General features: G+C 51.5%; 1 protein-coding gene across 1 annotated transcript in view; it reads left to right on the forward strand.

Moving 5' to 3' along the window:
* The first annotated feature begins 6,188 nt into the window (after positions 1-6,188).
* The window catches only part of CRISPLD2 (cysteine rich secretory protein LCCL domain containing 2), a 67,566-nt gene continuing 58,028 nt past the window's right edge, over positions 6,189-15,726 (forward strand). The window contains exon 1 of the mRNA XM_052656125.1: positions 6,189-6,296. The gene's annotated coding sequence lies outside the window, so the exon portion shown is untranslated. The remainder of the gene's footprint in view (positions 6,297-15,726) is intronic.

Here is a 15,726-nt window from a genome sequence, read left to right on the forward strand (position 1 = left end):
ATAGCATTAAGCTGATGACTGCTGTGTGACCAGCTAGAGAATCTTCTGGGAAACATCTACCTCTGAGTCATCCCAGCTGAGAGCGCAGGGTCTGGGGTATTTACACCCCCAGCCCTGTTAGCCATGGTTGGCCAATGTCTCAGGGGCATTAAATCCCAGGCACTTTGGGGCCTTGACTGTGGAGTGACATCTCCTCCCAACAGGGCCAGTCAGATTCTCTCTCTAGGAAGTTGGAACTGGGAGACAGCTGGGTACACCCTGCGCTGGTCCCTGGAACAAGGGAGATGTGAGCACCCATGCTGGCGGGCTGGCCGTGAGACCACAGGCAATGAGCAAGGCCAGGCTGCAGAGGGAGAGGGAGGGGACCCCTGCTGCGAGAGGTGAGAGCTGCGCAGAAAGTTCTGACAGCACACTTCCAGGACTAACTCGTCCTTTGAGGGTCTTGGCTGTCCTTGAATGCTATAGTAACCCAGTATCCTACCAAGAAACCCCCTTCTGTGATTAAGCTACCTCAAGTGGGTTTCTGTTACATGCCGCTTCAGTTGATCAAGATCTTCCCCTAGATTTACATCCCCCACCAAGAGTCACCTGCCAATATAAGATGTGGAAATCACCCTTGGGCCCTTCCTCTCCAACAAGTCAAGCAAACCCATCCCACCGAGATCCCAGAGGGCCACAGAACTGGCACCTGTCAACACAGAGGGGTCACCACCTTTCCTACTCTTTTGGTTCTTCTTTCTAAGCTAATACCCATCACAAAATGGTACCCCCGTGTCTCCTTGACTCACGCTGTTAGAGGTCTTTGATGCTGAATTGAGGCTCAGTGGCTTTGTGCAGCTGCTAAATGGGTGTGGCAGGAACAAACAAGAAGCTGGAACTCCCCAGCCCTGGCGCTTGGTGTCCAGCTCAAGGAGACTCCAATGCAGACAACTGGTAAGAAGAGTTCAAGACCCATCAGTTCTATGGCAGCCACCTCGAGAGACAGGAAAGAGAGACTCTGATCTTTGCTGTGGATGATTAAACTCGTGGCCATCTGCAAACCCCTCTATTCTGCAGACATGTGTGGTCCTCGCATCAGCCCACCTTGGTTCTGAGAGACCAGGCGGACAAGAGGATGGAACCTCTCCAGGCCCAGGCGTTCCTTTTTCCAGCCTGGGCTTCATTATGACCAGACGGCCTTTTCCTTGGCCTCAAAGTCTCCGTGACTGAACTGCTGCCTGGGTGGCACATCGGCTCCTTTGCTGGGATTCCCACGGGTGTATGTAGCCAGTCCCTTCCCAAGAGGACCCTTGGGTGCCTCTCGGTTCTTTCCCGTCCAGGACTTCCCAGGAGTCCACGTTGCCCATGACACACCGTTTTATTTGAATTGAAATGCAGTTTTTTGGAAATCAAAGTCTAAGATTGCACAATGATGGAAAAGTTGATGGAAATCAAACCTCTGCCTTTGTACTCTGTTGGCCCTAATAACAGTAATATTAACTAACACTTGCTAAGCGCCAGACCCTGTCTGACTAGTTTCCTTATATTAACCATTTAATGCTCATGGCAGCCATGGGAGAGAAAGATGCTGTTATGATCACCCCATTTTACACACGGGAAGCTGAACAAAGGCCAGGCCTGGAGGTGGAGGAGCCAGGATTTGAACTCAGCCCTGCTGGTTCCAGAAAGCTGCAGACCTGGGCTCAAATTGCCCCTTGGGTGAGCCAGCCTGGGAGGCGATTGCAGCTCAGAGAGGTCAGGTGAGTTGAACAAAGACACAGAGCTGGTGGAACCAGGATTAAAACTCGTCCATCTAGCCCCTCCTTCCCCTAAGAAGGATTGGTTATCTCTCACTGAATGTCTGCTCGGTGCCAGGCACTGTTTGTTTGTTTTCACATATTGCGTCTGTGTTTTTAATTAATTGATTTGGCCACACCACATGGGTTTTGGGATCTTGGTCCCCCAACCAGGGATCAAACCAGGGCCTAATGTAGTGAGAGCGCAGAGTCTCAATCCCTGGACCACCGGGAATTCCCTGTTGTATCTGTTTTAAAACTTGGGGAGGATTTAAAACAAGCCTGCAGATTCTCTGATCTGTACCTGTTGAAAAGTTTGGTCTGTGCCCTCTCTTCTGTGCTTTGACCAAGGGTGTGGGAGCAGTGACGTTCTTCCACCGCCAGGCCATCAAAGGTCCTTCATCTTTTGCCTGGTTCTCTTGGGAGGCTTGCTCTGGGGGAAGTAAAAAGTCTGACTGCCTGGAAAGGCTGCATGGAGCTCCTACCACGAGAATGACAGCTTGGGTATCCGGCCAGGTGGGACCTTCCAATGTCTGCAGCCCAGCCAGCATCTGACTGCAGGCACTCAATGAGGCAAGGAAGAACCATTCAGCAGAGCCCATCCCACATTCCTGACCTGTAAAACCATGAACACAGTGATGTTTCTTTCTTTTTTCTTTAGGTTTAACTGTTTTTTTTTAACTTTTAATTCTGTATTGGAGCATAGCGGATTAACAATGCTTTGATAGTTTCCGGTGAATAGTGAAGGGACTCAGGCATACATATACAAGTATATATTCTCCTCCAAGCTCCCCTCCCATTCAGATTGCCACATAACATTAAGCAGAGTTCCGTGTGCTGTATAGAAGGTCCCTGTTGGTTATCCATTTTAAATATAGCAGTGTGTACATGTCAGCCACAAACTCCCTAAGTACCCTTCTCTCCATCCTTCCCCTGGCAATCATAAGCTTGTTCTCTTAAGTCCGTGAGTCTGTTTTTGTTTTGTAAGTAAGTTCATTTGTATCAAGGAAAAAGGTTGTTTTAAGCCACTACCTTTTGGGATGGTTTGCTACAGAGCAGCAGTGACCCTAACATGCCGTTTGAAAAATATTAATCCCACTGAGATGTTAGAGAGAAATGAAGTTGCTGAGAAATGTCTAGTGGGTTCACACTGTGGCACATCCAGCTCCCTGTTCCCCTCAGGCCACTTGGTTCGGGGGCTAAGGTCTCTGACAGGAGTGCTTGCCAGAAGGCAGCAGGCAGCTCTGGGCAGACAAGGAGCAGGTGCACAAATGCAGAGGAGCCCACAGAGGGAGAGGAAAGAAGCAGTGAGTGGAGGAGGTGGGGTGTTGGCAGTTCCTTGGTGCAGAGGGCGGGGCAGTGGCAGCCAGTCTGGACAGGCACCTCGGCTTGGGGGTGACATTATAGAAAGGTGCCCTCAGGTTGCAACTCTGCCAGCGGCGCCCCTGGAACACCTGAGCTGGGGATGGTGTCCCCAGAGCCATCCAGAACTAGCGAGGAGCCCACAGAGCAGCTCCCAAAGGAGGTGGAGGCCCGAGTCAGCCAAACTGGAGATGTTTCATTGTTGACCACCCCCATCCGCACCCCCACCTGCATGCTGGGCCCGTGAGAAATCAGTCTGAGTCGCTTCTCTTCCCCTCTTCTAGGGCAGGAGCCGCTTCGCCCACTCCTCCCAGAGCCCCAGCGTTAATGGTGCTCAAGGCGGCAGCAGGTGCATGGTGCGAGCCTGAGCTGAAATCCCAGTTCCTTGTGGCAGGTGGGAGTGCGCCTGCGCGCAGGGAACCAGCGAGGGAAGGGGCGAAGCAAGGCGTTTACAAAGCTGCCCTGTGTCCCGAGGCTTAGGTGCAGTGTCGCTGTTCAACCAAAGTTTAATTGAAATTGTAAATGTAAAATAAAATTTCTCCTCTAGTGAGAAAACAAACGAACAAATCCCAGTACCTCCACTGGGGAGCTGTTCAACCTTGGGAAAGTTACTTGCATTCTCTGTACTCAGTTTCTGGGTGGTAGCACCAGCTTCGGAGGGCTGTTGGGAGCAGGGGGGTTTGCCAGGATGATGGGTATGAGGCTGGGTACCTGAGAGGCATCTGTCAGGAATACAGCTCTCTCCTCCCCTTGGATCTGCCCTTTGTCACATCAAGGATGCTGGTTATGAAGCAGTCTGTTTTGCTTACCACTGAATGCCCAGTGCTTGGGAGAGAGCTTGACACATAGTAGGAGCTTAATAAGTATTGAATGAATAAGTGTTGAGCTGAGAACGATGCTTCAAAAACTGAGAAAAGGAAGAAAAGTAAAAGATGAAAATAAAATGAGTTTAAAAGAACTTTTCTTAAAAATTGCATTTGAGCTGCACCTAAATCTTCAAGAGTTTCCAGCTCTCTGAATCTAGTCACACATGCCTGGCCAATCACTGAGGTTCTTCCCTTATATTTAACTCATCCTCCCTGCCCACCCCCCTCCCCCCACCAGCCAAGTGCTCTGAACCATTGACACTCCAGACTCAGATCCCAGTCCCAGAGGGGCATGTCTGTGCCTGCTCACTGCTGTACAGTGCAGGGGCCAGTGCAGAGTGACTGGATGGGGCTGTTGGGGAAAAGCTGATACTGAGTGATACGGTGTCTTCACTCAGGAATAAGCAGCGTGGTGAGGACAGGCTCTCTCGGGCACCAGCACTGCCCACATACAGTTCAGTTCAGTCAGTTCAGTCGCTCAGTTGTGTCCGACTCTTTGCAACCCCATGAATTGCAGCACAGCAGGCCTCCCTGTCAATCACCAACTCCTGGAGTTCACCCAAACTCATGTCCATAGAGTCAGTGATGCCATCCAGCCATCTCATCCTCTGTCGTCCCCTTCTCCTGCCCCCAATCCCTCCCAGCATCAGGGTCTTTTCCAATGAGTCAACTCTTCGCATGAGGTGGCCAAAGTATTAGAGTTGCAGCTTCAGCATCATTCCTTCCAATGAACACCCAGCGCTGATCTCCTTTAGAATGGATTGGTTGGATCTCCTTGCAGTCCAAGGGACTCTCAAGAGTCTTCTCCAACACCACAGTTCAAAAGCATCAGTTCTTCAGCACTCAGCTTTCTTCACAGTCCAACTCTCACATCCATACATGACTACTGGAAAAACCATAGCCTTGACTAGACGGACCTTTGTTGGCAAAGTAATGTCTCTGCTTTTGAATATGCTATCTAGGTTGGTCATAACTTTCCTTCCAAGGAGTAAGCGTCTTTTAATTTCATGGCTGCAATCACCATCTGCAGTGATTTTGGAGCCCCCCAAAATAAAGTCTGACACTGTTTCCACTGTTTCCCCATGAAGTGATGGGACCAGATGCCATGATCTTCGTTTTCTGAATGTTGAGCTTTAAGCCAATTTTTTCACTCTCCTCTTTCATCAAGAGGCTTTTTAGTTTCTCTTCACTTTCTACCATAAGGGTGGTGTCATCTGCATATCTGAGGTTATTGATATTTCTCCCGGCAATCTTGATTCCAGCTTGTGCTTCTTCCAGCCCGCATATAGTAGGTCCACATTAAAAGTGGGGGGCACTGGGGAGTCCTTTAGCTCCTGTGGCCTTGCTTTCTTCCTCTGCTGACCAGGGCCTTGGCTACATCTCTCAAAGGTGATTTCTTCTGGTTCTAAATTCATTGAAGCGTTTACCTGCACTGCCGGCTAGGGACTTGGGGCAGTCTCTTCTCCAAGCCTCAGTTGCCTGATCTGTGAAATGGGATCGTTTCCATCTCAATGGATTCCTGTGAACCTATACTGAAATAATGACGATTAAGGATTAGCTTGGGCCTCAGCTTTACTGCGTTCATCCAGTAACATCTTCCTGTCTTCATTTGCACGTTGGGAAGGTGTGTGTCTATGTGTATATGTGTGTCCGGATGGCAAGAGTGAAGTTTTCTATCCAGGTGTAGAGGATGGGGATAAATTTAGCAAGTGTATTCTACACCCTAGTTGATGGGGCCAACACCAGTCCCGAGGAGGTAGCTTCTCTTCTCCCATTTTCCAGTTGAGGCGCACAGAAGTGGAATTTGGTAAATTTGCAAACCCCTAGTGGAAAGTGCTTGGCACCGCGCTGGATGCACCGTTAATTTCTCAATGGAAACGCTATTTTTATGGTCATGATGAGGAAACTGAGCGCTTCCTCCTTTTCTCAAGCCAAGTTTTTAGGACGCGGGTGGTTCCGCCCTCCCTCCGAGGCCCCCGACTCGAGGCGCCAGCGCCTCCCGGAGGCCGCCAAGCTCTTAAGTGGGGCGAAGCTGGGAGGGGCGGGGCCGGTGGGGTTGGAGGGCGGGGCCACGACGGCGCGACCCTATTAGGGCCGCCGGGGGCGTGGCTCCTGGGTCCGGGCAGCCTACAAGAGGCGGCGCGTACGGTCCTCTGACCCACTGCATCTTTCGGCGGCCCGAGAGTCCCTCATCCCGCGGCCTGCCCGCTGTGTCCGCTGTGCTTGTGCTGCTGTCGCCGCCACTCCGCGCAGGAGACGCCGGCGAGGAGGTGGTTGAGCCCTGCGGAGGGAGGTGAGTGTGCCTTAGATTCCTCTCTCTGCACCGTGCTCTCCACCCCCTCAATCTCCTAGGAGCTGGAATAACCAGAGCAGATGTCATCTCTTAGGGTTTACTGTGCGCAGGCAAGTTAGCTGTGCATGCCTCCTGCATTTCAGAACCGTGCTCGGCGGCATGCCCTTCCGCAGATGGAGAAACTGAGTCTCAGCGAGGGCAAGTTGTCTGAGACCTCACATACTAGAAGCTAGGGAGCCTGGGACTCAAAGCAGGTCTGACGCAGAATCGTGCTCCCTGAGGCTGTGTGTATTCTTGCCTTCCCTGTGCAATTCGCCAGCATCTATTGCATCCCTGTGTACACCGTGGGCGTCAATAAGTGGAGAGCATGTGGCAGGAGTTTGAATGTGTTCTGCCCACGTGTGGAGGCTGAGGTGATCCTGGCGGCGTGTGTATTCTGCTGGGCAGTTTATAGAGCCACGCCCCTTTACGATAGTGTTTGCGACACACCTTCCAGGTAGTCTTCCTCTTCCCCTATTTCAGAGGAAGGCACTGAGAGGGTCAGGGAGGTGAAGTGTCCGGGCAGAGTGGAGGCTGGGACCCAGTTCCGTCTGCCTCCAAAGCCCCATTAAGCTGTGGATGTGTCCGGGCGTGGCACATGTCCAGTTCCTACAGGTTTGGGAAGAGTTCCCGGGCTTCTTCAGCTAGAGTAGGTATCTGTATAAACTTCTGGTAGGGGGAACCGCTGGCAGCTGAGGGCTCAGCTCTGGGGTCTGGGAGATCTGCGACCCCTAGTGGAAGAGCCAGGGCCAGCCCCGTGGGCAGTGGAGACCCGGAGCCTCCCTTGAAAGGGCTGGGCTGGTGGACAAGCCAGCTGGCTAATGCCAGCTCATCGAAGTCCAGTTTGAATTGGGTGTCCGTTAGCTGGAAGGTGAGTTACTGCTCTGGTCAAGGGAAGCAGCTGGGAGTTGACAGATGCTCAGCTCACCTTCCAACCAAGAGCGGGCTTGTGAGTTTCCACTTTGAGCCTTTGGGCTCCTTGCCCTGGCAGATTAGGGTGAGCCTGCCTTCCCCAGAAGGGTCACAGCATCTAGGGTCTAGAACCTGACAGATGAGAGGCCAGGATGTGAAGGACAGGATGAAAGGCATGCCCCCTTCTCCAAACAGATCCAGAGGGGGAACTCTTGGGCCTATTTGTTTTGTGCACTTGATGGCTGTGTGTGATGCTGTCACCTCAGGTCTATCTGTCTGCACTTAGCCTTCATACTTAAGGGCTGAGTCCTGCCTCCTTTAAGACACTTCTCTGTCCAATTGCTAACTCCACCTCTGGACCTGGCCTTCAAACCTGAGGGATTGTTTTGTTTGAGAGGGGCTCCAGGTAAAACACAGTTAGCAGAGTTGGGGCCAGCCCATCCCTGACGATACAGTCAGGGAAGAGAATGAAGAGAGTGATCTTGATTTTTACAGTCTCTTAAAAAATAGGAGTAGGAATAGTAATGATCGCGTTTGTAATCCTATCAGCAGCTGACATTCATCTGGCACTTACTGTGGGCCAGTCATGCCTGGGGTTTTACATGGATGACCACTGACTTATTTGTGAGCTGGACTGTCCTCCTTTTTACAAGGAGGAAAGTGAGGCTCCGAGTGATGAAGGCATGTACCCAACATGACATGGGCAGGGTCGGGGAGAGCTGCCATCCTAGCCGGGTCCTCCCTCAGATCCTGGAAAAAGATGCTGGTCCAATGACTGGCCACATGACTGTCAGCTCAGAGCTTGCTTCTGGGCAAGGCTTCTGCCGTGTGGGGTCTGAATTCCCCAGCCCCGGTTAAGGGTGGGGCTGGAGAGGAGACACTGACATAGGGCCTTGGGATCAACTCTGCCGACAGGTACCTGCATCAGTATGCAGGGCCCTGGTGGGGAACCCAGAGCAGTGCCAGCTGCTCCAACAGCCCTGCCTCTGGACTGCCAAGGAGAGCTGGCTGGACGGGGAGGGGCTGGAGCCTCAGGAGCGGAGCATGGACCTCTGAAGACCCCCACACTTCATCCCTCCCTCAGTGACCCTACATCGGATACCTGGGTTTTTCTGTAGGTTGCATTTGAAAACCAGCTTTTAAAGGCAGGACCTCTAAATGTGACCTCTTTGGCCTCATGGGAGCTGGAACATTTCTTTTCTCTGTCACCAGAGTAATTTACTATGTATGGGAGGTGCCTCTGTGTCTGCTTACTCCTGACCTAGGAAGACTCCCCCCCAACTTTTTTGCAGACTCACTGGTTTTTGATCAGTCCCAGATGTGCAAACCCAGCATCACTCAAAGGAGCTGATGGCTTGTCAAGAAAGGAAAATAGAACACAGGCATCATTTCATTTCATCTTCAGTTCACTGAGCTGACTACGATAGGGATCTGGAGCCCCTCATAAAGTCCTAAGGGAAGCACACTCCGTTCTGGAACAGGGAGGGACAGGCCGCTCTTCTATTTTATTTTTTTCCCTTGGAAAAGATGATTCTAGTATTGTAAAATACTAATAACATGAGATTTATCATTTTAAAGTACACAGTTTGGTGGCATCTAGTACATTAGCTGTGTTGTGAAACTATCAACACTGTCTAATTCCAGGACATTTTCATCACTCCAAAAGGAAACCTTACAATCAGTATTAACAGTCACTCCCCATTCTATCCTCCTCAGCCCCTGGCAACTTCTCATCTGCTTTCTGTCTCTCTGGATTTGCTTAATTCTGGACGTTTTGTGTAAAAGAAACCACCCGGTATGTGACTTTCTGTGTCTGGCGTCTCTCACTGAGCCTCACATGGTCAGGGTTCATGCGTGTTGGAGCCTGTGTCCGTGCTGGGCCCTTTTTTGTGGTCGAATACTCTTCCGTGGTATGGGCAGGACAGACCATCCTTAGTTGATCCTCTCACCCACTGCTGGAAGTTTGGGCCATTTCCCCCTTTCGGCTGTTGCACATAATGCTGCTGTTGACATCTGTGCACACTTTTTTTTTTTTTGGACACCCATTTTCAGTTGTTTCAGTTCTTCCCCCAGGAGTAGAATAGGTGGGTCCCATGGTAACCTTATTTTTACCTTATTAAGGATCATTTGTCCCTTTTTCTTGACTTTCGTCTTGAAGAGGCATCAACTGAGATCATCTCCTTCCAGAAGGAATCAAGGCCCTCTGCCATGAGCGTAGAGAATGGGGCATCTGGGTGTTTTGGGGGAAGTGTTCACAGTATCTCCCCACCCCTCACCCCGGAGAGCAACTGGCAGAGATTCCTGTCAGAGATGTTGTCCTGGGGAACATCTTGTATCCCAGGCTGTACATTTATAAGTACTTGGTGATAGACAACCCCCCAACCCAAGATTGTGGGGACAGACAGTTTCTTGTGGTCCAGCCCCGGGGAAATTTATCTTCTCTGATTGCCCCAAGTGCTGTGTCAGCTTAGGAAAAAAACCACAGATTCAGGGGAAAAAGGAAAAGTCCTAATGAGGATTATGCAACTTTTGGACCATCATTTAAAAAAAATATTATAAATTATGAAATCCCACATTTTCAGTCCAAGTTTCTGGATCATTTCCCACTGTGAGTGCAGAATGGTAAAATCCTGGAAGGAAAAGAATCCAGCTTCCATTTTGTTTGTAGTCAAGTGGTCCGAGAATGGACCCTTCCCTGACGTTCTTTTGGACTGAAAACTTCTGGATCTGTCTAGAACTAGGGACAGGCATCCAGCTGACCACAGCTGCGGCTGATTTGATAAGATCCTAGAAGTTCTTTTACTGGTGGCTCAATGGTAAAAGGAGATGCAGGAGACTTGGGTTTGATCCCTGTGTTGAAAAGATTTCCTGGAAGAGAGCATGGCAACCCACTCCAGTGTTTTTGCCTGGAGAATCCCATGGACAGAGGAGCCTGGTGGGCTACAGCCCATGGGGCCGCAAGGAGTCAGACACGATTAAAGTGACTTAGCATGCACACACAGAAGTCATTTTAGAGCAAAGAGGCGGTGTGCCCGGCAGGGAAGGTGACAGTGGATGGGTGGGGCATTGAGGGGTGCGCTGGGAGGGGGCCATGTTAGTGCAGAGGCCTGGAGGAGGGCTCCCCTGGCACCCTGAGACTGACAGGAAGCTCAGGGGTCCGGGGGTCAGGCTCAGGGTGGAGGAGCCTGCCCTGTGCTGAGTTTGCATCTCCTGCTCTGAGCTGCGGGGCACAGGGGAGTCACGGTGTGGCCTTCGCACCTGAGAGCAGGTCACGATGGGATGATCGGTGTCCCCTGTAGTGTGTGAAGCCCATCCCAGCCCCACGGTGACTGAGCCTGTGTACTGACCCAGCAGCAACCCACCCTTTACAAAACTGACCTCCCTTTACAACAAAGACAGGGCACCCTCTACAATGAGGCCTCTGGTCCTAGCGCTGCTCCATGTTCACCGAGGCTCATCTCACTTCTGCCTTCTGGTCACAGCAGGAGGGATCAGGCTTTCTGCACATGCTGACCATAGAAGGCCCCTCCTCCCCACTTTTTAAAAAAAAATTTTTGGCTGCCCTGCACAGCATGTGGGCTTAGTTCTCAACCAGGGATCAATCTGTGTCCCCTGCATTGGAAGTGCAGAGTCTCAACCATTGGACCACCAGGAAGTTCTGAAGGTTCCCTTTTTAACATAAATTTCTTTGAACTCCCAAAGTGAACCAACAAATAAAAATAAGAAATATGAACTAGAACAGGGAGATGGTAGGAAGGTGGGCAAAGCTTGGGGTAGCAGGTGTGCCAAGGGCTGGAGTTTGGGAAACGCCGGGTTAAGGTGCAGCATGGGGAGATTGGAGAGGCTGGTGCCACCAAGAGTAGCGGTTCTCAAAGTGAAGTCCCAGGGCCAGCAGCAGCACCCAGGGGAGCTGTCAGAATGCTGATTCTCAGCTGCACTGCAGACCTCCAGAAGCTATGGAGGTGGGGCCAGCAATCTGTGCTTTAGCTTGACTTCCAGCACTTTCTGGTGCAGGCTCCAGGGTGGGACCCACTGCCCGGGAAAGCCTGGAAGACTTTCCCTGGGCAGGGGCCCAGAATGGGGTGGGCGGGGCGGCTGATTGGGGCGGACGGTTCTGTTTACAGGACCTGATGTGAGCACAGAGAAGTCATGTGGCAGGGATAGAGCCAGTGGCTTGGGAGCAAGAGTGACCTCTTCTGTCCAGCGTCGAGGCCCCTGAGAGCAAGTTGCTGGCGTGTTCCTAGGCCTTTTTTCCGGAATGACGCTGGGTTTGCTGGCACCCATTGCTCTAGGGCTTGAGCAAGTGTCCTGAGGGTTCCAGCCTTTTCCTTCAGCAGTGTTTAGAGCCCATGTGCCCTGGAGCTTGTGAAGTCCGTCTGTTGGTGACCCCTAAGCGGCCCCTCTGAAAGAATGGGCTGTTTCCTCTCCAGCATTCAAAATACATCTGTGTGTCTGTACATGTCAGCTGCGTCTTTCCATCCTGCCCCCAGCCGGCTCCCAACACAGCCAGTCTGTTCTCATGGGGGGAAGCACTGGCTGCTTTAAAAACACTGTTTATTCCCGGGAACCGTCAAGGCCGGGCTTCCCGGGGACTGAGATATTTTCAGCTTTGGCATCGCTGGACAAAGTGCCCTCTCAGACCAGGATGAACCGGGCCCTGTCTGGCAGAGTCGCTGTCTGGCCCAGGTGGGAGGCCCCAGCCGCACGGGGCTTTCTCTGGGCTCCAGCACCTTCAGGTTCACTTCGAAGGGCTGTCGGAGTCCAGGCCCCGGACTTGTCTCAGTGCTGATATTCAGGGGAGAGCCCGGAGGGTTTTATCTTGCACAGTGCTCTTCTCCTGCTTCTGTGGAGGCATTCTTCCAACAGAAGCCAGAGCCTCTTTAACTCTTCACTGAAACTTTTTATTAAAGTTCAACATGCTGGAGAAGAAAGCACATGCATTCCTGCACAGGGGGATGGCGTTTTCTCCAAGTGCACATGTGCAGGCTCGGGCCCCAAGGTGACAGAGCCTGACTCCCCCCCAGGCCCCTCCCACAGCCCCACCCCTGAGGGGAACCATTTCTGTGCTTCTGTTGGTTTTGCCTGGTTTTGAACTTTACATCAAGGGCAGCATGGATGTTTCATCACTGGAGTCTGGCCTTTTCAGTTCAGCGTTAGGTCTTTGAGCTCCATCTGCGGAGCTGCATCTGCCAGGTTCTCAGAGCGTAAATCAGACCCTGTCACCGTCGGCTTCATCTGCTCTGCACCTGAAGTGCTCGCCCGTGCACACAGACACACACACACACACACTCACACTCACACAGACACAACCCCACCCCCCATTCCGCTTTGCATTTAGAGTAAAATAAACACTTTTTGGTCAAGGCCCTCGAGGCCCCAGGCTGCCTGGCCCTGTTTGCCTCTGTGACCCCATTTCTCCCTGGTCACACAGCTCTGACCCTTCTTGTCCAGGCCAAGACAATAACCATCTCAGAGCCTTCGTCCTTGCAGTTCCCGCTGCCTGGGGTTCACCCCAGCCAGAGTGGTCACTGCCCCTACCTCTGTCCACCCTCACCATCCGGTGTCCCAGGCTGTCTTCCTCCAGCCTCGGTATGGTCTCCTCTGCTTGCTGCGATGCCCGCCCCTCAGTGCACCCCACTCCCGGGGACAGAGTCTTGCTCACTGCATACCCCAGGGACTCCCTAGCCACCTGAGGGCTTGCCCTGGGGATTTCCCCCGAGAGGCCGCGTGCAGAGTCCATAGTCTGGTGCTATATAGAATGCTTGGCTTCGGTTCAAGGCTGTGACTCACCCTTGCAGGTACCACCTGACACCAGTGAGTCATGCATTTCAGGTGGGAGGATAGTCCCGGTGCTGCCAGCGCCGTAGCCTGGAGCAGAGGTGTCTGGGATGGCTAGTTTCACCCTCAAGGAGCGGGAAAGAAACACTAATTGAGCACCAGTGAGTTTCGGGACTCTGCTGCTGGGCTCCTTAGAACCACTATTTCCACAATCTGCAAATTCTCCCCCAGCCCTGGGAGAAACTCAGTACTTTGTTTTGCCTGGGAGGAACTGGATACTCCGAGGGATTGAAGGACCTTCTGGGCGGCCCCCAGGTCTACGTCATAGAGTCAGGATTCAAACCGGGTTTGACCCACTGTCCACACTTTTCTTCGATGTCTCCTGAGAGTTCTCAGTTTCTTGTTTTTGGGAGCTGGAGGTTTCCTGCCATTTATCTAAAGATTTCTGAGAGCACTGTTTCCAAGGAAACATCCACATGTCTACGAGAAGGGAGAAAAGGGCCCCAGGCGTCATGTACTGGGTATTTGAAGAGTATATTAATTTATTATCCAGTCACTTTAAAGTGGCTTCTCATATATTATCTTGGCTTGCATTGAACAAACCTGTTTTTTCTTTTTTTTTTTTTCTGCACAGAGTAGATTAAGCGAATGTTTGTTGAGTAAGTGTGCTCTTTTTGTTCAGAACTGTGTATGTTCTCTGCATAGTATTTAAAAAACTGAATGGGTTTTATATATTATATTCAGTTAAACATACTGAGTTGAAAAATAAAAAAATAAAAAAAATAAACATACTGAGTTGTTGCCCTGTGTATCCCATAAGGACATATCTTTTGCTGAGGGGACAGGAGAAAAGAAGGTGCCCGTGGGGGTGGCCTTTTTTGTTAAGCCTAATGTCCGTCTTTGTGGGGTTGGGGGCAGAGCAGTTGACAAAGGAAGCGACAGTCCTCCGTGGTCTTTCCCTAATTCTGTCTAGAAGGGTTTATGGAAAACTGGCTCCCATGGAGGAGGGAGATCCCTGCCCTCGGCGTGTCTGGTGCTTACCCAGCCGCTCTTCCAGCCCTGGGATTTGCCCGAGACAGGCTGGGATGTCCCGCCCCCCTCCTCCCAGCCGCCACTTCATTCCTGGAATTTCTGGGTGGTTTGTGGGTCTGACTCTGCTCTGCCTTCGGCCTCACTCACATTCTGAGTTCTCCTTTGTGCTCCTGAGGGAGCTTGGAGCCCTGATGCCCCTGCCTTTGGGGCTAGCTGTGGGGGCTCCTGGTGACATGGGGGCGCAAGTCAGAGCTGCCCTGATATTTTGGAGGGCAAGGCAGGCAGGGAGTCGGAGCATGGCAGGCTCCTTGCCGTTGTCCGCAGGCATTCTGCACGACTGCGAGCAAGTTGCTCGTCTGTGTTGAGCCTTAGTTTCCTCAACTGTAGAATAGGGATCATAGTCATAGTGACCCCAACAGTCTGCAGAGAGGGTAAAAGACAAGATTCTGGGAGTAGAGGACCCAGAACAAGGTCAGCCACTTTGTCCTCATTCATCATGTGTTGGCTGGGTGATTGGTGAGAAATGTTTGTTGAGCAGTTAATATGCCCCGAAGTTTTGGGTTGAGTAAGACCCAGTCGGCCAGTGCTGTGCTGGAGCTGGCTCATACTGGCTTGTGGGAGCCGATGGTTAAGTTTCCGGAAAAGCTGTGGGCCAGTTCAATCCCACCATCATTTTTTTTTTTAATTGAAGTATAGTTGATGTCCAGTGTTGTGTATGTCTCAGGTGTACAATACAGTGATTCAGTTATACGTGTGTGTGTGTGTGTGTGTGTGCATGTGTGCGCCCAATTACTCAGTCACGTCCTACTCTTTACAGTCCCGCTCCTCTGTCCATGGGGTTCTCCAGGCAAGAATACTGGAGTGGGTTGCCATGCCCTCCTCCAGGAGTTCTTCCCCACCCAGGGATCTGTCTCCTGGGTCTGTGGCACTGGCAGGTGGATTCTTTACCACTGTGCCACCTAGGAAGCCCTACATACACATATTTTCAGGTTTTTGCTCTTATAGTTTATTACAAAATACTGGGTATAGTTCCCTGTACACGCAACCACCATTATATGTTATATAAACTTACAATGAAATAAATCTTATTTAAAATAAAAATAGTAGCTAGTCAAAACTTATTGCATCCTAATCTTTTACCCTGCCTCACTGTTCTCTCTGTTCTTGGGGTGGTTGCTGTCTGCTCCATGTGTATCATGGAAAAGTTGCATCACAGTGTGTTATCGTGGGACTCTTTCCAGAAACTCCATACTCAGTGACCCTACATCAAGGGCTTGAAATTGCCGTGGTGGGGATATTTACACCAAGGGAATGGGCAGAAACTACAGATTAGGGTGAGTATTTCAAGGTTTTCCAAATGTCCGTTATTAAACAGTTGCCAGTCTAGCCCTGGTTCCAGCCCCTCGAGAAGCGCCAAGTCTAGCTGGCAAGGCAACCAGTGTGAGCAGACTTGAGGCAGGCTGCTGGCTCCTGGACACCCAGGGCTCAGCTGAGCCCTGGAAGGAGACCCAGCCTCAGGGCAGCAACGGCCACTGAGCCGGGTAACTGTCGCTGTGAATCCGGTTCCTGGCCAGCTGATCATGTTCGTGCTGCAGACCCTGTCTGTGACATCTCGAGTCATCACTTCCCCAGGAAGCTGAGAGAAGGGGCTAAGGCCCCAGGCATGTAG

Source organism: Budorcas taxicolor, chromosome 18 (assembly GCF_023091745.1).
Source record: "Budorcas taxicolor isolate Tak-1 chromosome 18, Takin1.1, whole genome shotgun sequence".
Taxonomy (NCBI): Eukaryota; Metazoa; Chordata; class Mammalia; order Artiodactyla; family Bovidae; genus Budorcas; species Budorcas taxicolor.